Genomic DNA, 23523 nt, shown 5'->3' with positions numbered 1-23523 from the left:
ATTCTTTTGAAAGTGAACAAAACATTCAAAAGTAACCTGGCTAATTTGAATATCACTTTTACGTCAGATCCTACTTGTTTGTTGTTCGAAACTAGGAATATTGCCTGGAGCAAAGATGGAAGATAAATAAAGGTAGTTCATTCTGGCTATTTACCATTGAAAAAAAATGTCAGTTCCTGTCTACTTAAGGGGGTGGTTCTCCCATAGACACCAATGCGATAGCAGCTGGGTCTGGACTACTTGGTTCATTGACTCCCATTGAAACATAAAATATGAGGGAGTGGGATGTCTCGCTGACTTTTCCATCTCTGGCCTGTACAACCAACAACACCTGAGGCGGCGCCCTGTGAAGAATGATCTGTACTATTCACTCAGAAATATAACGTGTAGGATTATTTTAATCGTTTCTAGCTTTATTATCGGAGTTTCTCGAGGCTATAGGCTACTTTAGTCATAGCACGATTTCACGACCGTCTTTGTTTTATTACTTCCGGGAAAAAGCCCTTCACACAGGTAAGAAGACGAGTTTCGGTCTCGGCCATCTCTATGGTCTCGGCTCCCGCAAATTCTATTCTCTCATCAAACATGGTTGTTTTACATTTTTAAAATGTATTCTCACACATTTCATACAGTCCACCTATAGCATAAGTGTATGAAAATATAGCCTAGCCTAACACATTCCAACTAATTAAAGGTAGCACATATCACCCGCTGTGTTGTTGAAGGTAATGTGGCCAGTAAGTTTCAGTTGTTAGATTGCGTAATGTTTCGCATTATTTTCCAGTGACTTGAGTAGACAAAATAATAGCCTATGTCATAAAATGTATAGGAGGGTAAACACGTAATAGATTGGCAATACGTGTGCAATGTATAAATGAAGGAAGGGGAATGTTTGATCGGTTGTTAACCTCGTCATCAGCTGTTGGTGTCAGTGGGGACAGTGAATTATTTATGGTTTCTGACCAAGGAATAGACCAGCCCCAATGATGGCCTCTTTTCTATATTAACACCATGGTGCTAAAGCCTGTGTGTCAGCATTAAAAGCGGGCACTATCTGGTGAATGATGTAACAATATAGAATATAACTAGTTTAATAAATGTTAAATAAAAATAAACAAAAAAATGTTTTATTCTATAGTACCAAGGCCGTGTTATTTACAATGAATATTGCAATAATACAGAATATTGAAATGGTACATAATTTGACTTAAAGCATTTAAATAGAGGTAACAGAAGATTTGCTCATACAACCAGGATGTGAATGGCAATTTCAGACAGTCCTATTTGATCTTGAGGTGGTAGGGGCTACTGGTTAATGACGTTATTTTCGTTAATGCTGAGCTCCTCTCCATGGGAAATGGGTGTCATTTTTCCAAGAGACTAAATCAGGAGGTTGTTTGTATCAATTGAACCATCGACTTCACATGATTATTAGGGCTCCCAAGTGGTGCAGCGGTCTAAGGCACTGCATCTCAGTGCTAGAGACTTCACTACAGACACTGGTTCGAATCCAGGCTGTATCACAACCGGCCGTGATTGGGAGTCCCATAGGGTGGTGCACAATTGGCCCAGCGTCGTCTGGGTTAGGGTTTGGCCGGGGTAGGCCGTCATTGTGAATAAAATTTGTTCTTAAATTACTTACCTAGTTAAAAGAAGGAAAAAAAAGTAGATGGGCAATTCCACAGTAATGGAATGATGCTTTGACTGTTTAAAATGTATGCCAAACAAAAACCAAGTTTAACAAACCACACAACTATGCACAAGGACTACATTTAACAATTTAGACTGAAAAAAATGTACAAAAGCTAATTTAGTGGAAGAACTGTGCATATGTAAACTTTGTTTTTATGCAAACTCGTTTTCAAAAACTCTTGTTAAATATCTGTCGTTTGTGACCACTATGATTTCCTCTTGTGGCCAATTCAGTTGCAGTAATTGCATTACAAATGTTTTGATAATTCCGTTAACAATTTGATAATGGAATTACGACTTTTAATCACTTCATATTTCATAAACAAAATTGATATCATAAAAATAAATCACTATAATTGGTCATGGAATTACAAGGCACAAGGCAATATTGCTTAAACTTACAGCTATTCTCTAGTTATGGATGGATATTCAAAGATATTCATGGTCAGAAGTTGATGTCTTGTTTCTGGAGCCCAGTGTGAAGTGTGCTCTTCAGACAGTGGTCTGCTGCGGAACAGTGGGAGGATTAGAGCCGATGACTGTGCGCTTTAACCTGGATGGGTCTCTGTAGCAGAGACTGTGGTACCAATGGGTACCATGCTCAAGGCTCCAGGGTGGCTAGCAATCATGCGACTGTCTGGTAGAAAGGGAGTGGGAAGATTATGAAGCAATGTGAATTTTAAGTGGGAGGTTTTCTGTTTTGGCATTGCTTGAATTTTCACTTTCAGTCAATCTGAGTCAAATCCTTCAGGACACACCCCTTTTATATTATTAAATACTGTCTTAGCCAAGGGAGTTGTTCGGTCTGCCTCATGGCTTTACCCCTGCGTTCACTTCACGAGGGTGTGGCGGAACATGTGACATGGAAACACAATGGAGACATTTGTGAGGTGAGTTTTATTGTCAGTCATATAGCAGTTATAACCACAGTAACTGAACAGCTGACAGTCCTGTCTGACTTAAAAGTTCACCTGGCTATGAATGACTGTAACGATGTGCGCTGAGAGTCGGGAAGCAAGTTCAGGGAGTGAGTGTTTAAATAAAATGAACGTAAAATAATACAAAACAAGAAACATTAACAGCACACAGACATGAAACAGAAACAATGACGCCTGGGGAAGGAACCAAAGGGAGTGACATATATAGGGAAGGTAATCAGGGGAGTGATGGAGACCAGGTGAGTCTGATGACGCACAGGTGTGTGTAATGATGGTGACAGGTGTGCGGCATAATGAGCAGCCTAGTGACCTAGAGGCCGGAGAGGGAGCACATGTGACAATTACTTTTCCAATGCAACCGCAAGTTGCATTGGAAAAAGGACACTTTAATGGTGAGCCAAGACATTTTTCCTAGAAAGCTTTGAATGTCACATGATTATTCATTGTTGTTGAGGCATTTTCCCCCCATCAAGGTGACTTTGTCACCTTCAGAACATACCTTTCAACAGGATTCAACTTCACGTGAAAATTTCAGTACTTAACAATTCAACATCACGTTGACAATGTATACCACTGCTGTCAAAGCATGTTTAGCCCGAGATAACGATTGACTAAGAATTATGAAAACATCAATACCACTGAGGATTTTCCTCCGAGCAATTGCCTCCTAGCATTGGAAACCATTGATTAAAATATATGATAATAAACATTGAAGCTCAATGGGACTTTAGATCGGTTATACACAACAACATGCGCTTTTAGGAGATGAGTAGTTGAACAGACATAATTAATAAAGTTATAACATGAAATAAGAATCAAAGAAAGGTTTATGTACAACCAGGGGATGTGTAAAGGCAGTAGTAATAACCAGGGGATGTGTAAAAGCAGTATTAATAACCTGGGGACGTGTAAAAGCAGTAGTAATAACCCGGGAATGTGTAAAAGCAGTAGTAATAACCAGGGGACGTGTAAAAGCAGTAGTAATAACCAGGGGATGTGTAAAAGCAGTAGTAATAACCAGGGGACGTGTAAAAGCAGTAGTAATAACCAGGGGATGTGTAAAAGCAGTAGTAATAACCAGGGGACGTGTAAAAGCAGTAGTAATAACCAGGGGATGTGTAAAAGCAGTATTAATAACCTGGGGACGTGTAAAAGCAGTAGTAATAACCCGGGAATGTGTAAAGGCAGTGGTAATAACCAGGGGGTGTGCAGTAGTAGCAGTAATAAACAGGGGATGTGTAGTGGCCGTATTTATAACCAGGGGATTCTGTATGGTAGCTAGGCTTGTGGCGATATACCGTATATACCGGGGTATATAGACATACCGATGGTATGATTTTCAATACCGTAAAAACAAAATGGGTGCCACGCCACTGCTTATAAATACAAGTAAACTGTCTAAGATGTGTCAAATAAGTGATATCCAGCTCAGGGCTCCAGCTATGCATTTGGTTTGCTATTTGCTTGCTAGGTGGCAAGATCAAGCTTCTTGGTTACAGCAGAGACATTCAATCCCTTCCTGGATCAAGATCCATGTTGCCTAAATTATTTTGTGCGTCAAAAAATAAAAGTAATAATAGCGCTTCTTGTGTGCACATCCGTTAATACCGTATACCCTGGTATGGTACAAAAACTGTATGACGGTATGAACATCTGTATACCGCCCCAACCCTAATGGTAGCTAGTCTCACCCCTGCCATGAATGAGCAGTGTGCGTCCTTGAGGAACAGCCACAACATCGTAAACCACTGCAGTAGTGTGTGTCTAGGGGGGGGAGTGGACGTTGACACATGGCTTCCCAGCTGTCCCTACTTGGTATATGAGAGGGCCTCCACCATCCAGAAAGAGCTGGAGTGGAAGGGCTAAGGGGCTGAGCAGGCCATCCATCACATCCTGCCTGCCTGGCTCCTCAGTGACCCACTGCCTTTAATAACAGCAAGGGCTGCTTCCTCAATGACACTCAATGGATCCTTCCACTCCTTAGGACACGTTCTGTGTCCAGCTCTCTCCTATTAAACATTTATAGACCGTGTGCTTTTATGCTATGGCAAATATGCATATCAAAGATTATGAGGAATTTTATTTAGGCTAATCTCTGTCTCGGTCAGGCAAGTCTAAACATGCATGTGCTGAAAAGGAGGCATTCCACTCAAGTGGGTAGGGTTTGTTTTGTTATGTTATGTACAGAATTCCAATATAGGACACCCTTAACCTTCATCTTAAGTAGTCTCAGGTCAGATTGATTATTTGTAGAGCCATGGAGCCTGGTCATGTGAATTCCCAAATACTGTAAGTGGGGCAGAACCTTGGTTATGCTTCCTCCACCCAGCCACAGGATCCATGACCCTTATCCATTACAAGATGAGGGATCACTTGAGTAACAAGAAAGAAAGGCGAGAGAGTGGGCCGTTCTGTTTGACCTCTGTGTGTGTGTGTGTGTGTGTGTGTGTGTGTGTGTGTGTGTGTGTGTGTGTGTGTGTGTGTGTGTGTGTGTGTGTGTGTGTGTGTGTGTGTGTGTGTGTGTGTGTGTGTGTGTGTGTGTGTGTGTGTGTTGTGTGTGTGTACACCAGCCTCTGTGTAATTGGTCAGCCCTCGGTTTGGTCTCGAGTGTTTTGCCTGAGCTAGTGCGACATCAGCAGTTTTAGTCCCCCTCCACTCCTCCTCCTCTCCCCCACTTCAGGAATCGACACAGGCAGGCTGAACACACACACCTCCTCACTGCCGAGCTCCCCACACCTAGTCACACCACACCCATACACAGTTTGCCACACACACACACACACACACACACACACACACACACACACACACACACACACACACACACACACACACAGAGATCCACTGACTGTGTGCCGGGGATGTGGAGCTCTGGTTTCAGTCAGGCTGCAGGCAGCCAGCACAGCTGTTGGGTTTGAGGTTCTCGTTTGCATGCAGTGGCTGCCGACCGGCTGGGGTTCTTGACAACGCTGATATCAGCTTCTCAGGTAGGTGGAACAAAGCTAATGACGAACAAGATAAAGAATCCGTCTGCTCTTTTACCTTGCTGACCTCTCAACGGGGTCAGAGAGGAGTGCTGGGACCGGTGAATGCAGGGAATCTGATCTTAACCATGTGACAAAGTGGAACAAGAAATGGTGGCATGTAAACACAGTATTTGCATCAGTAATGTTGGAGAGGAACTCCTACTCAGTGTACTTTGTAAGCACAGGAGGCTGATGAGGGGAGGACGGCTCATAAAAACGTCCGGAACGGAGCAAATGGAATGGCGTCCGCGTGAAACCATGTGTTTGTATTAGATATCATTCCACCGATTCCACTCCAGATATTACCACGAGCCCGTCCTCCCCAATTAAAGTGCCACCAACCTCCTGTGTTTGTAAGATGTTGATATATGCTTGTTAGTTTGTTTTGCAGTTTGTGGGTTTTACGATTCATTTGACGAGAGTGTTGATTGAAACGTACAAATCAGCTCCTTTTCTTTGCACATGTGTGGAGTTTGTTGCCAAAAGACTTGTTGCCGAAGAATGCATTAATAATCAGCCTCTCCTAAAGAGAGGGAATTAGTGGAGAGATTAGAAGCCTCACAGAGGGATGGAGAACTCTGCTGATTGGGCACGAGGGGGTCATTAGTGATGGGGATTGCATTTCTGCCCAGTTCATTCAGAGTTCTCATTCTCTCCCAGTGCCATGCCTTTGTTCCTACCATTAGCACAGTTTTCACTTTTAGTCATTTTTTTCTCCTTTTCTCGCCTCATTTCATTTCCTTTAGTTCCTCAGGAAACCGGCTGAGAGGAAACAGCTGCGGCTGGCCTCCATATTGTTGCCGCTCTGTGGATTTGTAATTTCCTGTTGTGCCGGTCGGTATGAGTAGGAAAAGTACCAACTCTAACTGCAGACCTCTTTGTGCTCCCCTCAACAGAAATCCAGGATGAAGACATGAGGCGGAGAGGACGAACAGTGGATCAGGGTTTCAACTTCACCCCTTTCAATGGATTCAGTCTGGGATGTTTGCCCCCTTATGAAATAATCTAAGCAGGCACTTCCTTTCTGGGATCAAGAGTGAGTGCGGGAACAGAGAAAGTTGGACAGTGGAACAAAGGAAGTTGAACTTGCTAGATAGCTATTCTAGCCAGTGGCCATGACGGAGCCCAATGTCCCCAACAGTAGCAGCAGCATCAGCAGTGCTGGCCTGGCATGGACAAAGATGTGTAAGGACTGTGGCCAGCAGCATGAAGGGGGCCAGGAGAACCACCTGTATGAGTACCAGGATGAGGTAGATGATGAGCTGGTGTGCCACATCTGTCTGCAGCCCCTGCTGCGGCCCATGGACACGCCATGCGGACACACTTACTGCTTCCAGTGCCTCAGCAGCTTCCTGAAGGAGCAGGACTTCTGTCCCGTGGACCGCCAGCGGCTGCAGCTGCACCAGTGTCGGCCCTCCAGCCTGCTGGTCAGGAACCTGCTGGACAAGCTGACCGTGCTCTGCCCACACCACGTTGAGTGCCAGCAGCAGATGCAGCGCTGCGAGCTGCAGCCCCATCTGCACAACAGGTAAAGAGGGTTATGGCCGGGGCACAAGTAAGCGGGAGTTGGAGATGGGAAAGATATTTTGTTTAGAGTTAAGCTTAAAATGTCTGCTTTGCAGCAACAGTAAAAAAAAAGCCTAAATAGGAACTGTCTTTTTACACTGGTTTAAATGTGTCTATTTCCCTCTGCCTGAATTTGTTTATGTCTATGCCTGACATGCATTTTTCCTACGCAATTCATTTAGAGTTAATGGGTACACAGGCCTGTCAAATGTTAACCTAACATGGATACACTGACCATAAGTCAGTCACGTTTAGACTTCAATGAAATAGCTTTAATTACATAGTACCTGGATTCGAAGGAGAGGTTCAGTCTCAAATATCATACCCTCCGGGAGGAGTGTAATTTATGGATTAGTCTTCCCTTTCATCACGTGGCCAGTGTGGTGCTTATCATCTTAGTGGTTAGCGAGCAACAATGACGCAGTCAGTAGTGGGTAAAGGTTGTTTTGTGATAGCTGGTCATGTTGCAGCCATCCGCCCAGTGCAAACAGAGAGGAGGCAAAGTTCAGACAGCAGGACCAGCAGCAGTAGCTCTCTCTCTGACTTAATCACACTCGACCTGTCCCCCCCTCAGACTCCCTGCAATGCAGTAAAATAGCCTCCTCATCTGCATAGCTCCTCTCCTCTTCCCATAGTCTCTCTCTCTTTAACTCCCTCACCAGTCACTAAATCTATTAATTTCCACACCTCTAGCTTGAGCCCCATTTGGCGTTTTAAAATGATCCTCCTCACTGAAACAAATGAATAAACATCTAATCGTACTCTCTTTTTTTCTGGTCAATACTTTAGGTTACCTTCACTGACTGTTTTGGACAAATGTCATGAGGGTTAAATAAAAGGACTGTTGAAGGTTGACCTCTCTTTTTCTCTACCCCACTCCTCCCTCTCTCAGATGTCCTGTTTTCAGAAGGCTGAAGGAGGAGGCGGAGAGGAGGAAGAGACCCCACCGGAAAGCCCTTAAGGGGAACAGGGGCGAGGGGGAGTTGGATGCTGATGCCAAACACACCCCTACGATGACCCGCACCCCCACCCGGGGTGTCCTGCCAGAGCCTGGCCTCATCAACCCCGCCTTCGAAGAGAGCGAGGAGGGTAAGATGTCACACGTCACTCACTGCCTACTCTGCCCACACCGCAAACAGTTAGACGTCTCACTGACGTCACTATGTCTGAAGTCTGATTTTATGTGTATGATAATGATAGTCTGTCAGTCTAAGTAAATAGCACTGAGCTCCCATTGAAAACATTTTAACTTTTTAAGAATGGAAAAATCTATATCAGTTTACGGCTGTGGTGGTCACAAAATGTTGTCAGCCGGTGATTGTTCAGCAAATAGCTGCAGGTCTCACGGTAATTGACCGTTAATTAACATAAACACATTTAGCATTTCCTGGCTTCCACAACCTCCAAGCCACTGATGCAGACCTTAGATTTATTAGACTTTTTAAAATGTAGATTTTCCTATGTAATATAGCCTACACTTTCACAATAAAATCCATTATTTATTTTAGACAGGTCTAAAGAATCATGATATGAAGAAAATGTAGTCTATTTCAGATGAACAGAATAGCATACTCTGAGTTGTCCTTATGTTAGGTCCTGATGTTTGGTCCTGTGCCATATTGCTGTGGGCTACACTAGTTAATTTAGCAGACAGGATTTGCTTAGAATTCCATGGCATTATTTTAAATTTTTTATAGTATGAAGAATACAATTGAACAAAGCTGTATAAAATAGAAAGGATATGCCCCCTAAAAAAATCTATTCCTTTTGTGGCCAGTGGCCGTTGTGACCTTGGGCTAAATATAATAATTATAATTCCCTTATCCCTGAGTGCTGCATGCTTCGAAGCACCTCTCAGTCACATGGCTCTCCATCAACTGATCAGGTATTTCTCACAGGCTACAAGTGAAGACAGACACATTGGGGACGCAACTGGGCGCATCCTTATCCAATTCCGAGGTGCATATTGAAGATATTGGAAGAACTGTCCACATTTACTTTTCGTCAGCCAACAAGATGAGTAAACCTAACGAACATCAAAAGTACTAGCCTATGTCAATCTACTATCCTACATAGTACAACAGTTGACCAATTCTGTGCGAAAAATAAATATTCCATAGTCTGGGACAGTTGTGGAATGCGCTAGATCCCAAATTAATACAACTACTAGCATAAAATCGAAACTTTTTTACTCAACGTTGATCAATAACTTTTAGGCTATTTCCTCACATTATAAGCACAGCAATGCGAACACGACTATGATTCAAAAAAGTTTTGGTATTGTTTCTTGCTTTTTTTTTTTTAACCTTTATTTAACCAGGCAAGTCCTTCTGTAGCTCAGTTGGTAGAGCATGGCGCTTGTAACGCCAGGGTAGTGGGTTCGATCCCCGGGACCACCCATACGTAGAATGTATGCACACATGACTGTAAGTCGCTTTGGATAAAAGCGTCTGCTAAATGGCATATATTATATTATTATTATAAGTCAGTTAAGAACACATTCTTATTTTCAATGACGGCCTGGGAACAGTGGGTTAACTGCCTGTTCAGGGGCAGAACGACAGTACCTTGTCAGCTCGGGGGTTTGAACTCGCAACCTTCCGGTTACTAGTCCAACTCTCTAACCACTAGGCTACGCTGCCGCTTTGGGGATCATTCACAAGTGATAGGTTAATATTGTCACCCATCAGACTATTCTTGATTTAATCTTGTCTTTACATACAGTATATTATTTAGTATATGTGTGAAATTTGTTTTGATTTAGAATGGACCATTATAATGCACCTGTCTCGGAACAGGGGCAGGGGTAAAAATACATATAATCTATGCAGTTGAATAGCGGATGGAGGACACTTTTCCCGTGGGTCATTTTCATGCCAGCCAGGTTGGCTATACTCCTGTTTTAAAGAAAAGCAATTTGCTTCGTATTAGTAAAGATGAGAAATAAATATAGTAGTCCTAGCCAATAGAAAGCTGATGGTATCCTCCTCTTTTTAATAGAGGCCATCAATCAGTTTTTTTCACGCAATTGCATAGCCTATAGAAATGTAGCGCAACATGAGCTCATGGACTCTCATGAAGTGTTTCGTTTGATTTTCGATTACATTTGCGTTGATGTCATTAGAGGGAAAATAGAATGCTGAGTACCAGGCAGTTAGCAAGTTTGGTAGGCTACTAATGGCCATCAACAGCATCAGCGCTTGGAGAAGCCTAATTACAGTGACTAAACGGTCACTTGGAATTTGACTGCCTTTGTGACTCATGACCGCCGGTGTGGCAGTAATACAGTCACCATACCAGCCCTAACAGTGTTAATTGGGTCAACGAAGATGTAAGGAGTTTATGAACAACCCAAGGGAACGGAAAAGAGTGGAAACAGTCTGTCAGCTGTGTTGACTTTAGGGAAAATCCCAAACCCCTTTAATGTGGCCATCCCTGGCAAGAGAGCTGTCTAAGGGAGTCTAAGGAGTATTGCTGACATCGTTAATTTAGCTGGGGGCTTTGGATTTCAGACACTCGGGCCAAATCATCGTCTGAACCTTCAGAACGTGTATCAACCAGTCCTCCTATAGCTCCTCCCACCAGCCTCCTCTGGTATCAAATCTAAACTCTGTCTGGTCTAGCCTTAGAACCCCTTGAGGCATTTTGTAATCCAGTACCGTGGAACGAAGTCCATCAAAACAAAGTTACCTGGCAACTGGCGATTGATATCACAGAAATGATTACCTCATCGTGAGTGTTTCTTGGGGAATAGTTTGCTACCCGCCCGACTTGATTCAAAACCAGGGCTGTGTGTTGGAATTGGACACACAATAAAAGGCAACCATGGACCATTGATAAAATGTGTTTGAGCATATATGAATCTGTGTGTGTGTGTCAAGTTGTATGTCTCAGGTTGTTTGTCTCTATATATGTAAACATGTGTACCTCCATTGCCCATGTCCTTCCCCTCGTCTCTCCACAGAGACCCCCCTGCGGTCCAGCCTGGTGGCCGAGACCAACGTGGTGGAGATGTTTCGGGAGCAGCAGGAAGAGGAGTTGGGCCTGCGTATCGTGGGAGGAAAGGACACGCCCCTGGGGAACATAGTAATCCAGGAGATCATCCGTGACTCATTGGCAGGCCATGACGGCAGGCTGGCCCCAGGGGACCACATTCTGGAGGTGAGACAGTTTCTTCACTGTAAATAAGAGGGATAATAGGTCACCTGGAAGATATGTTCAGTCCTCTCCCCTCCTTCCCATCCTCGTGTAATTTTAGTGCTGTAGCTGTATACTTTGAAATGATCGCATTGACGATGGTAATGGCTGCACTTTGTGTAGATAGTGCTTGTTAGGAAGCTTTGACCTATCCAGTCAGGATACTACCCCCCCCCCCCCAAAAAAAAGAAAAGAAACATACAGTGCCTTCAGAAAGTATTCATACCCCTTAAATTACATAAATATCTCATTTACATAAGTATTCACACCGATGGGTAAATACTTTGTAGAAGCACCTTTGGCAGCAATTACAGCTGTGAGTCTTTCTGGGTCTCTAAGAGCTTTACACAACTGGATTGTGCAGCATTTGCCCATTATTCTTTTTAAAATTCTTCAAGCTCTGTCGCAAGAAAAATCTATAGCAAGACCTTAAAATGGTTAAGTAGATTTAAGTCCAAAGTGTAACTCTGCCACTCAGGAACATTCACTGTCTTCTTGGTAAGCAACCAGATTTGGGCTTGTGTTTTAGGTTATTGTTCTGCTGATAGGTGAATTCATCCCCCAGTGTCCTGTGGAAAGCCGACTGAACCAAGTTTTCCTCTAGGATTGTACCTGTGCTCAGCAACATTACATGTATTTTTTATCCTGAAAAACTCCCCAGTACTTAACGATTACAAGCATACCCATAACATGATGCTGCCACCACTTGAAAATATGGAATGTGGTACTCAGTAATGTGTTGTATTGGTTTTGCCCCCATCATAACACTTTGTATTCAGGACAAAAAGTTACTTTGGTGTCTTGTTGCAAACAGGATGCATGTTTTGGAATATATTTATTCTGTACAGGCTTCCTTCTTTTCACTGTCAATTAAGTTAGTACTGTGGAGTAACACCATGAAATGCTGTTGATCCATCCTCAGTTTTCCATTAAACTCTGTAACTGTTTAAAAAGTCACCATTGGTCTCTTGGTGAAAGGATGCCTGTATCTTTGTAGTGGCTGGGTATATTGATACACCATCAGATGTGTAATTAATGCTTTTTAAATGTTTACCCATCTACCAATTGTTGCCCTTCTTTGTGAGGTGTTTGAAAACCTGGTCTTTGTGGTTGAATCTGTGTTTGAAATTCACTGTTCGACTGTGGGACCTTAATTGTATGTGTGGGGTACAGAGAGAAGGTAGTCATTCAGAAATCCTGTTAAACACTATTATTGCACACAGAGTCCATGCAACCTACGATGTGACATTTTTTACTCCTGAACTTATTTAGGCTTGCCGTCACAAAGGGGTTGACTCAAGACATTTCAGCTTTTCATTTTTTTTCCTACAACTTGTAGAAATCTAAAAAAAAATGTAATTCCTCTTTGACATTACAGCATAGGCCAGTGACATAACATCTCAATTTAATCCATTTAAAATTCAGGTTGTAACACAACAAAACATGGAAAAAGTCAAGGGGTGTGAATACTTTCGGAAGGCACTGTAAACCCACTTTCTTGATAGGATGGGTCTTATTTGGTTCCCTACAAATGAAATTGGACACTAGTTGGTAGAGCAATGTGGCTATTTGTATATTCTGTGACCTTTCAGAATCTTAATGGTTTATTCAAATGGATACATTGTGGAGAGTAGATCCTGAACTATTTCAAAACAGATGTAAACAATGCATTCACCTGGTTTTTATCCAACGGGTACAACTAGGGTACAGAGATAGTACTGTATGTCTTTGAAGGGGGTTTCACAAAGATGCAGCTTCCTTTCTTCCCACGATCTTGCTCCCACTCTCCTCCTTGGATTCCCCCGGCTGTTCTGGAATGTGGCGGTGCTACTGTAAACTGAGCTGACAGACCAGTTCACTCTATTCTGGCAGGGGTGCAGGACAATGCCGGAGCCCATCTCTTCCTCTGAGCTGACCAATCAAAAAGGTGGAATTTGGATTGAAAACACCTCTCATCTAACCTCACTGGCTGCCTCGGGAGCAGTAATATAACCCCCCACCTTTTGGGTCTTTTGTGGACGGCTGGCTAGTGGCTATAAAGAGATACTGTATGCGTGAAGGAGCGGAGATTGCGTTCCTAATTTTTTGCAAATGAATCTCTCGCTTCCCCTTGAGTCGATCCATTGATTTTAAGAAGGGCTTCTCTTGGATGATGTTTGTAAAGCTGGAATTGCTCTAAATTGGGACCAACTATTTTGCACACCTATTCTACAGGAGGTCGGTACAATACAAGGATACCTTTCACCTTCAGTGCCCGGTTGTCTCCACAAGTCTGTCCCCAAACAATTTCATTTGCTGTTTTTAAGCATTAAACTTTCAAATAGCTCTTTGTTGACTGTTGCTGGGTGCTATTGTCCTCCATCAGCACCGGCCTGTACCCTTCCTGCTCTAAGCTCTCTCCTGACCCCTTACACTAAGTCTGAATTTGTCCTGCTTGGTGACCTAAACTGGGACATGCTTAAACCACCTGACTAAGTCCTATAGAAATGGGACTCTCTAAATCTTTCTCAGATTATTCCCATAAGGTATGACTCCAAACACCCAGAAAAGGATTCTGTCCTCAATGTTATCTTCACAAATAATCCTGATATGTCATTACAGAAAACACCAGACTGATACCTTAGTGATCACTATCATACAGCCTGTGTTCGTAATGGCTGCTCAGTGAAACAACCTGTCCTGATCTGTCATAGACGCTTTCTAAAAAACTTTAATGAGCAAGCCTTCCATCATGAACTGGCCTCTGTAAAATGGTATAAAATCAGTTTGATCCCCTCTGTCGAAGACGCTTGGACCTTCTTTTTTAAAAACATTTTCAGTGGTATTGTTAACAAACACGCCCCCATAAAGAAAATTACAATTAAATACAGGTTTGCAGAGTTACTCCACCGCAAGAATTGCATTTGGCGAAAGGCTCGGCACATGCACGCTCAGGCTGACTGGCTATCGTTCAGGCAAATGAGAAATAAGTGCACTCAGGCTGTCCAGAGGGCAAAAGTGAGTTACTTTAAGGATCAGTTCTCTCTCTGTGGGTCTAACCCCAAGAAGTTCTGGAAAACGGTTAAAGACTTGGAGAATAAACCCTCCTCCCCACAGCTGCCCATGTCCCTTAATGTTGATGTTGGTTGTTATTTACAAGAAGCACCATAACATCCATAACCTGAGCTCTTTAATCACAACTTCATTAAGTCAGGATCCCCATTTGACTCAGCCATGCCTCCTTGCCCGTCCAACATTTCCTCATCTCCCACCCCTTCTAATGCGACTATCCCCGATGCTTCTCCCACTTTTTCCCCTGCCCCGCTACAAAGTTTCTCCCTGCAGGCAGTCACTGAGTCCAAGGTGCTAAAGGAGCTCCTTGAACTTGACCCCATAAAACCATATTGGTCAGATGGTTTAGACCCTTTCTTCTTTAAGGTTACTGCCCCATCATTGCCAAGCCTATCTCCAACCTTTTTAACCCGTCTCTCCTTTCTGGGGAGGTTCCCATTGCTTGGAAGGCAGCCACGGTTCGTCCTATATTTAAAAGGTGGAGATCAAGCTGATCCTAACTGTTATAGGCCTATTTCTATTTTGCCCTGTTTATCAAGTGTGTTGGAAAAACGTGTCATTAATCAACTGACTGGCTTTCTTGATGTCTATAGTATTCTCGCTAGTATGCAATCTGGTTTCCGCTCAGGTTATGGATGTGTCACTGCAACTTTAAAAGTCATCAATGATGTCACCATTGCCCTTGATTCTAAGCAATATTGTGCTGCTATTTTTATTGACTTGGCCAAAGCTTTTGATATGGCAGACCATTCCATTCTTGTGGGCCGGAGAAGGAGTATTAGTGTCTCTTGAGGGGTCTTTGGCCTGGTTAGCTAACTACCTCTCTCAAAGAGTGCAGTGTATAAAGTCAGAAAATCTGCTGTCTCAGCCACTGCCTGTCACCAAGGGAGTACCCCAAGGCTCGATCCTAGGCCCCAAGTTCTTCTCAATTTACATCAACAACATAGCTCAAACAGTAGGAAGCTCTCTCATCCATTTATATGCAGATGATACAGTCTTATACTCAGCTGGCCCCTCCCCGGAGTTTTGTGTAAAATGCTCTACAACAAAGTTTTCTTAGTGTCCAACAAGCTTTCTCTACCCTTACCTTGTTCTGAACACCTCCAAAACAAAGGTCATGTGGTTTGGTAAGAAGAATGCCCCTCTTCCCACAGGTTTTATTACTACCGCTGAGGGTTTAGAGCTTGAGGTTGTCACCTCATACAAGTACTTGGGAAAATGGCAAGACGGTGCACTGTCCTTCTCTCAGCACATATCAAAGCTGCAGGCCAAAGTTAAATCTAGACTTGGTTTCTTCTATCGTAATCGCTCCTCTTTCACCCCAGCTGCCAAACTAACCCTGATTCAGATGACCATCCTACCCACGCTAAATTACAGAGACATCCTTTATAGATCGGCAGGTAAGGGTGCTCTCGAGGGGCTAGATGTTATTTCCCATTCGGCCATCAGATTTGCCACCAATGCTCCTTATAGGACACATCACTACACTCTATACTCAGTTGTAAACTTCTCATCTCTGTATACCCGTCGCAAGACCCAGTGGTTGATGCTTATTTATAAAACCCTCTTAGGCCTCACTCCCCCCTATCTGAGATATTTACTGCAGCCCTCATCCCCCACATACACCAACCGTTCTGCCAGTCACATTCTGTTAAAGGTCCCCAAAGAACACACATCCCTTGGTCGCTCCTCTTTTCAGTTCGCTGCGGCTGGAACGAGCTGCAACAAACACTCAAACTGGACAGTTTTATCGCAATTCAAAGACTCAATCATGGACACTCTTACTGACAGTTGTGGCTGATTTGCGTTATGCATTGTTGTCTCTACCTCCCTACCCTTTGTGCTGTTGTCTGTGCCCAATCATTTTTGTACCATGTTGTTGTTATGTTGTGTTGCTTCCTTGCTATGTTTTTGTCTTAGGTCTCTCTTGTTGTGATGTGTGTTTTGTCCTATATTTATATTGTATTTATTTTTTATTATTGGTAGGCCGTCATTGTAAATAAGAATTTGTTCTTAACTGACTTGCCTAGGTAAATAAAGGTTTAAATTATTTATTCTTTATATCAATGGAGGTACCTGCGGTTTTTGTATAGCACATGTCAAAGATAAGTGTTTCCCCTATATGCATTTAGCAGCGGCGCACTGCCACTGCTAAATGGTGGCAGCCACTGCAAAAAATAAATAATAATTAAAATAATTGTATTTTTTTATAATAATAAAAACATAATGGCAAGGCGCCCCCATTGATTTTGCCTTGCCACTTTATCCTTACCTAAATGTACATATCCACCTCAATTACCTCGTACCCCTGCACATCGACTCGGTACTCCCTGTATATAGCCAAGTTATTGTTACTCATTGTGTATTTATTCCTTGTGTTACTATTATACATTTTCTCTCTGCCTTGTTGGGAAGGGCCCATAAGTAAGCACTTCACTGTTCGTCTACACCTGTTGTTTACGAAGCATGTGACAAATAACATTTGATTGGATTTGAATTATATCTTGAAGAGGGAAAAAGTATTTTATTTCCACTATCCATCAGCGCAGGGACCAGCTGTTGATACTCTGTGTATTTAGTCCAGCTGCAGTGTTACTGACCATGTGGGGTTGTGTTTCTAGGTGAATGGCGTCAGCCTAGCCTCTATCCCACACGGCCGGGCCATCTCCGTGCTGCGGCGGCCATGTCCTTTGCTCAGACTCATCGTCATGCAGGAGAAGGGCTTCAACCCCCGTCACCCACAACGTCCTGGCCTCGAGCACCACCCACCCCCCTCCCCCAACATGGCCACTGCCTCCCCTTCCTCTCACAGTCCCCACGGCACCACCCACAGCCAGGGCACGGTGATCCAGGTGACGCTGGTAAAGAGGGACCGCTCGGATCCGCTGGGGATCAAACTGATCCGCAAGTCGGACGAGACTGGGATCTTCATTCTGGACCTGCTGGCGGGGGGCTGGCGGCCAAGGATGGGAAACTATGTAACAATGACAAGGTGCTGGCCATCAACGGGCAGGACCTGAGACACGGCACCCCAGAGAGCGCAGCACAGATCATACAGGTATGTCTGTTACAGCACGGCTATTTCACGGAGACCAAAGAATGGAAATGGGATTCATTATAATCCCTTAAAGAAACAGTGACTTTAATGTTAGCGGACGTTCCCAGGATAGATTTGCAGGATGTGTATTGAATGTGAGGCCTGAACGACGTGTGTGTATAATGTGTGTGTCTGCAGGCCAGTGAGGTGCGGGTGAACTTTGTGGTGATGAGGCAGCCGGAGCCCCAGGAGGAGGGGGGCAGTGGTGGAGAGGGGCAGGGCCGAGTGGCCAGGAGGGCTCCAGAACCCCAGTACTTCAGACGGCCCTCCACCTACATGAAGGTAAACAATCTCCTCCCCCAACGTTTAGAACTTACAAATCACTGTACCACAAACTGCTGTATATCTCAGTTAGTATTGTGTATGCTAGTGTAAGTTAGTGTGGACACACATGATTATAAGAGCCTGTCATGTTTACATAGTGTAAAGGTAATCATGGCACCACAGTCACACCCCAGACCTCTGTTACCAGTCCAGACTACCTAGCACTTCCACAGAAGCCCTCCTCACTCAGACAGAGGTGAAAGGGGCCTTGGGAGCAGACAGACGCCTGTGTCCCTGTTCCAGAGATGAAAGCCCTTCTCTGGGGCCTGTTCACTCCAGATCAAAAGGCCCAGGGTGCTGCCTCACTCTGCCGCTACGGGGCCACCACTACGTTTTGTTTGTTTGTTGCTTTGGGTGGCAGAGGATCAAAGCTGTTGGCAGTTAGCTTTCTCCTGTAGAGCCCAGGCTTTGAGTGTTGCTGGGAGGGGGGTCCCTGCTGGTGGAGGAAGAGGGAGGGCTCTCCTCCCCATCCCCTCTGAAGATTTACAGTCTCCAGAGAGAGCGAGAGAGAAACAAGGAAGCCGGCAGGAGCCGTGGATTTCGACACGTGCACTCCGCTACTAGAGTCAAGTGTCAACCTCTGGGTTCGAGTCCACAGCTGCATCTGAGATGCTGGCTCACATTGGGTTTGGACAAGTGGTTTCACAAGGAATCAATTCAGTCAAAAGATCCTTCTCACTTCTAGGTAATAGAGAGGGGAAGATAATAGCTACACAGCCCAGAAAGGATGTAGTGTCAGGCAAATTGTGCCCGTCTTCTTTGACGCCAGTCTTCTCTGTTGGCCAGAAATAATTCTTATGAAGTTGTTTTGATCATAAGAACAGGAAGTCAATCTGAATGGACTACTGTATGCACCTAATGACTGTAAGGCAAATTAAGGGTTATTCCTGGTCTTTCCTAGGATCCTCCAGGGGGCTTCTCTAGCCAGGAGAAGACAGTGAGTCTGAAGAAGGAACCAAGGCTCTCCCTAGGCATCACCATCGCTGGGGGGAGGGACTGCCGCAGCCGCCTGCCCATCTACATCACCAGTGTCCAGCCTGTCGGCTGCCTGCACCGAGATGGCACTATCAAAACAGGTACTCCTGCGATCTATGCTTTCCTACAACCACATGACAGTTTTCATTCCATACCTTGATCCAATGTAGTATGGCTAATGTTCAGATTTAAAAGCCTACGGGGATATTTATGTTAGTGATGGGGAAGACAATGTGCATACCGTTTGCACATTTAACCGGAAGACCTTTTGATGTAAAGCCAGCTTTGCATGCAGAGACTACGTTTTCTTGACGCGCTTCTGGTTTCGGTTGCCTAGGGGATGTCCTGATGAGCATCAATGGCGTGGATCTGACCCAGCTGACCTACAATGAGGCGGTGTCAGTGCTGAAGGCCCAGACGGCCCACTCCCAGGTAGTCCTCAGAGTCATCCAGACCATCTCAGAGGAGCCTGAGGGGGAGGGGGAGGCTGGCAAAGAGGAAATGGAGTCTGTGGAGAACCTAAGGGAGGATGATGTCAACTGGGCCCCACTGTGGACCCACTGGCTGGGTCTGCCAAGGTAAACAACATTCTAATCATTGGTTTGGAAAATAACTCGACTCAAGTTTGCATGCCTTCAGTTCACATCCATCTGTGTCATAGTGAGTGATAATGTTCTGTACAGAATGAAAGAAATGACCCTATCAATTGTTTCAGGTGGCCATTTAAAGCAATGGAAGTTTTGATTTTGTGCTTATGAAATGACACTGACACTTTAGAGATTTGAATTGGTCCACTTCCTCTCCTCCTTACAGTCACATGCACTGGTGCCGTAATATCGTGTTGCTGAAGACCAATCAGGAGAGCTGGGGCTTCAGCATTGTGGGTGGCTACGAGGAGAGCCACGGACAGCAGCCCTTCTTCATCAAGACCATCGTGCCTGGTACACCTGCCCACTTCGACGGACGCCTCAAGTGAGTTGCTTCACATGGACGAAGCTAGTTTAATAATAAACCTCAGTGAGAAAATATGTGTTGTTACTATCTGTGTGGGTGAAATGTAGGAGAGGTGATGAGTAGTAAGGAAGGGGTTATGTTTCGGTAAGCCTGCAAAGTTCTTTGATAAGTAGTATGTACTCCCTTTCAGGATTGAGGTCAATTCCAATTCAATTCAGAAAGTAAACCAAATTCCAATATCAAATTTTCCTCATTTAAAGCTGCAATATGTAATGTTTTGGGGGATCCAACCAAATCCACATAGAAATGTAGTTATAGATCTAATTTGTATTGAAAGCAAGTCTAAGCGATAGATCTGTTCTATGTGTGCTATTTCTATGCTTCCCGTTCTTAAGTTTAATTTTTGCTATTTTTCCTTTCGGTTTTGTACACCAGCTTCAAATAGCTAAAAATACAATATATTTTTTTATTGAAAAGATATTGCACAGCAATTTAGATGGTACAATGATTATCTACACTATACATAGCTTGTTTTGTCACATAAACTGTAATTAGGCAAACTATTAACATTTTTGAAACCAGGAAATGGCAGAGCGATTCTGCATATTGCACATTTAAAAGCACACGTCAATCTAAGTAACATCATTTTAAAAATCCCCATAAAAATACCTCTGTTTAAGCTAGAGATATGTTTTTGCATGGTCTGTGTCTCAATCCACCTTATCCTCCTGTCTCCATTGCACATCCGTGGTGGAAGGTGGCAGAGACCACAGCGGTATTTGTCAGACCATGAGATATCCCAAAAATCAGTCATCTCACGAAAACATCTGTAGCGTCTGAACGGTTTGGCCTAGAGGTTAAAGGATTGAAGGGAGTTGAAATTGGAATTTCAGTATACTTCCTGAATTTAAATGGAATTGACCCCAACCCTTCTCATTTTTGTGCAGGCCTGCCTCTCCAAGGACAGGATTTAGCAGAAATAAATACCTGCTTTCAACATAAATTAAACGGAGTGTAGAGATGGAGCCAGCCTAGTCTCCGGGTTACATTAGATGTGTGATTCTCCTGTAGATGTCCATTGTACTGTATTTGGACCTTACTGCACAGCTGTTGGTTCTTAACTGACTTGCCTAATTCAATTAAATATAAAAATGAGGGTGGTGGGTAGGTCATTGTGTTACATGTATTGTACCCATCCCTTCCCCATGTTTACTGACTGTCCCTCCCTCTTGTCTCCAGGTGTGGTGATGAGATTGTAGCTGTGAACGGAGCCACCACGGTGGGCATGAACAACTCGTCCCTCATCCCCATGCTCAAGCTGCAGAAAAATAAAGTTACACTGACTGTGGTGTCCTGGCCGGGGAGCCTGGTGTAGACACACACACATTCTGCCCTGCTCAGTTCATGTCTCCACTGAGTCTCTTGTCATCTCTGCACACAACACCCTAGAATCTCATTGGTGACATTCTTAGAAGGTTTGTTGTATTGTTATTTTCATGACATAATCTCTTCTGATGTGGATTGTAATATAAATGGTCAATTTGCACATTGCCCTAGTTGACTAGTGGGACTGAATTACACACGAGTTGATTCACTGCGTTGATTATTGTTGTTGTTGTTACTCAAAAGGGCAGTTGATGTGTGATTGTGAACAAATTGGGATAATCAGGGTGGAAGATGAATTGACAATCAATCAACTATGTTTCATGGTAAACTGGAAGGATCTTTATCGTTTGGAAGAATAGTTTTTACCCTGTGTCTTGAAAGCTTTATGCATTTGTTTTCAGCAGATTTGACGTACTTGTTCAATACCCATTTATGTTTGTTTTCCCACATTAGTTAATGATGATTTGAAAAAATGCTACTGGCCTATTTGTATTAGCCAAAACTGGGATATATATGTAGATCTCAAATTCCATGTGAAAAGGGCCTAATTTAGGCTAGGAAATATATGTATCCCTATAATTTCACAGTTAATGAAGAAAATGGATTTAATGTAACAAATGTATTAGGAAAGGGTGACCATTGACAATGTAGAAAGATGCCTGTCACACATGTACCCATCCTCTCCAACACCTTTACCTTTTCTTTTTCTACTGTTTAGATTTGAACAGATACTGTGTTGTTTTATCCATATAAGGACATTCTAGTGGCTGCAGATTTTTAATATTGATTTAGTTCCCAACTGTACTGTAGTCATCTCTTCAATTTCTGTGCAACGCATCATACCAAATGTCTCTGATTAATGTGGGTGCCTTGTACATGTTAAAGGACAAATCAAAGTTTCAACACTTGCCTTAATTGCCACAACCAAAAACATGTTCTTTGTTCTTTAAGCTCCCACCTCTCATTTTCTTACCAATGAGAACGTGGAGGATCTGTTCATTATTATCCAGCATATTGTAGTTGTAATGTTCACAAGAGGAGGAGACCAGAGCTGCTGGCCTTAGTTGGAGCATTAGATTCACTTCAACTATTCTTTTCAGGGTTAAATAAAAACACTAGAGGTCTCTCATTGAACCCTGAGAATGTTATGGGAGCCCTCTGTATAGTTTCATATTTCAGTTAAGGGAAATATAGGCATTATATATTGTGTAAATGGACCATCCCCTGTTTTGTAATGTTCTAAAACCTCAGTAATATATGTGCTGTGTCTTTTTGTATTTTATACATAATATTTACAGCATCCCAGAAGAGCTTTACAATAACAGTATGGTTTTACAGTAGACCTAGGTATGGGATTGAATATGTTTACCAGTCCAGTACTTTAAAAAAACAAGTATATTCCTGCATGGCCGTTCCCCCACAGGCCTGTGTTGTGCTATCCTCTCAATGGGGCTTGCTTTACTATCGGTACCCTGGCTCTGGCTGTATTGTGGCTGGGGGGATATCAGTCATCTGGAGTGGCATGATGGGTAAGTGGGCCAGGCATGTTGCCACAGGAGCACTTTAGGAAGAATGTAAATCAAGACGATGGAGTCGCAGAGCAAGCAGCACTGGATAGAGGACATTAGCTTTAAATCAACCCTGGCTCTCCAGCAAGGATCATGGCCTCAATTTCAGCTCAGTGAAACGTATAAGGGATGAAATGGTTGGTTAGAAACGGTTATTTTAGTATCGTTATTGATCAATGAAAAGATTCTACTTGTTGCCTCTTGTTTTGTATCGTTACTGCAACGTGGTGATGAAAACATCAGGCGTTATGGGTGTTTACTGCAGAGGATGTTGAGAAACAGCTGTTGTGCTAGAATACTAAGACTCCGGTAGAAACAGTTCTTCCCTTAGCTATCAATCATTCAAAAAGGTTGTTAATTGAATTGCGGTGGCATTTGCGTCCTTAGCCCTTTATCGTGACTCGGTTCCGTTACATTACACATAAGAGTCATTGGACGAAGGTGCGTTCTGTAGGGGCAGTTGTTATAAAAAGCCCTGACGCTCATTCTGAACATTAACACGCATCGCTTGCAGTACAGGTTTTGAAAGCGTAAGAACTATTTAATATCAGCGATAGTACACACCTTGATAGGGTTATTATTCACACACTGCCATCTCCATGTTACAGTGCTTGTTTACGGAAGACGGACGGAATACAGAGGGACCGTGTACTAATTAGCTATCTAGCATGCTCGGAACACCTGTGTGTAATCGAGTCACGTTCAGATTTAGTTTTGGCTGCCAAAGCCAGTCTACCTCTGAAAATAAC

The 23523-nt window shown here is 43.5% G+C and overlaps 1 pseudogene; it reads left to right on the top strand.

Annotated features, from left to right (window-relative positions):
- The first annotated feature begins 211 nt into the window (after window positions 1-211).
- On the top strand, window positions 212-22464 carry LOC118363442 (ligand of Numb protein X 2-like; annotated as a pseudogene).
- Window positions 22465-23523: the final 1059 nt, after the last annotated feature.

The sequence above is a fragment of the Oncorhynchus keta genome, chromosome 30 (genome assembly GCF_023373465.1).
Source record: "Oncorhynchus keta strain PuntledgeMale-10-30-2019 chromosome 30, Oket_V2, whole genome shotgun sequence".
Taxonomy (NCBI): domain Eukaryota; kingdom Metazoa; phylum Chordata; class Actinopteri; order Salmoniformes; family Salmonidae; genus Oncorhynchus; species Oncorhynchus keta.
The sequence above is the reverse complement of the archived record's forward strand: the minus strand, read 5'-3'. Positions and strand labels throughout refer to the sequence as shown.